Source organism: Chrysochloris asiatica, unplaced genomic scaffold (genome assembly GCF_000296735.1).
Source record: "Chrysochloris asiatica unplaced genomic scaffold, ChrAsi1.0 scaffold00335, whole genome shotgun sequence".
Classification (NCBI taxonomy): Eukaryota; Metazoa; Chordata; class Mammalia; order Afrosoricida; family Chrysochloridae; genus Chrysochloris; species Chrysochloris asiatica.
The window spans coordinates 858,551-860,018 of NW_006408853.1; positions in this window are offsets into that span (position 1 = coordinate 858,551).

Here is a 1,468-nt window from a genome sequence, read left to right on the forward strand (position 1 = left end):
CAATGATACCTTTAACTTCTCTAACACCATAACTCATATGTATCAATTCTTCTATGGTCTTCCTTATTCATTCTACAATTTTCAAATGAATATGAGGATATTGAAAATGCCATGGTTTGGGTCAGGCACACTTTAGTCTTCAAACTGACATCTTTGCACTTGAATAGTTCAAATAGGTCTTATGCAGCAATTTGTGTACTGTAGTACCGCATTTGATTTCTTGATTGCTTCTTCCATAGTGTTTATGGTGAATACAAGCAAAATATTGACAACATCAATATTTTCTTCATTTATCATGACGTTATTTATTGGTAAACTAGTGAGGATTTTTGTTTTCTTTACATTGAAATGCAACCCATACCAGTAATCAAGGTTGTATCATTTACATATCGCAGGTTGTTAATGAGTCTTTCGCTAATCCTGATGCCATGTTCTTCTTCATATAACCAAGCAGCTCAGATTATTTGCTCAGCATAAAGAATGAAGAAGTATGGTGAAATAATGCAACCCTGCCACACACATTTCCTGATGTTAAACCATTCAGTCTCCTTGTTCTGTTAGATGAGCTGCCTAATGGTTTATGTATAGTATACTTTTGATTATAATTAAGTGTTCTGGAATATTCATTCTCTGCAATGTTGTCCATAGCTTGTCATGATACACACAGTCAAAAGCCTGCATAATTAGTAAAGCTCAGGTAAACATGTTCTTTGCTTTCACAAAAGATCCTTTTAACATCAACAATGGTATTCCTCATTCCATATCCTTGCCTGAGTCTGACTTGTACCTCTGGAAGTTTCCTGTCAATGTATTGTTGCAGCAGGTTCAGGCTGAAGCTGAAGAAAATTAAAACAAGTCCATGATAGCTAAAATCTGGCCTTGAACATATCCCACCTGAATTTAGATATAATGTCAAGAAAACATTTGGTGCATCAGACATTAATGACTAAAAACCAGAAGAGTTATGGGATGATATCAAGAATATCATACAGGAAGAAGAAAAGGTCATTAAGAAGACATCAAAGAAGGAAAAGACTAAAATGGATGGCAGAAGAAACTCAGAAACATACTCTTCTATGTAGAGATGCTAAAGCAAAAGGAAGAATGAGGAGGTAAAAGAACTGAACAGAAAATATTAAATGTCAGCTTGAAAACACAAAGTCAAATATTATAATGAAATGTGGAAAGACATGCAGTTTGAAAATCTAAAAGAAGGAATATGGTCCATATTTCTCAAGCTGAAAAAACTGAGGAAAAAAATCAAGCCTCAACTAGAACTTGTGAAGGATTATCTGGGCAAAATATGGAATGATGCAGAAAGCATCAAAAGAAGATGTAAAGAATACACAGAGTAAGAGTCACTTTACCAAAAGGAAATGGTTGATGTTCAACTGCTTCAAAAGGTAGTATATGATACTGAAGGAGGAATTCCAAGGTGCATTGAAGGAATTGGCAAAGAACAAGGCAC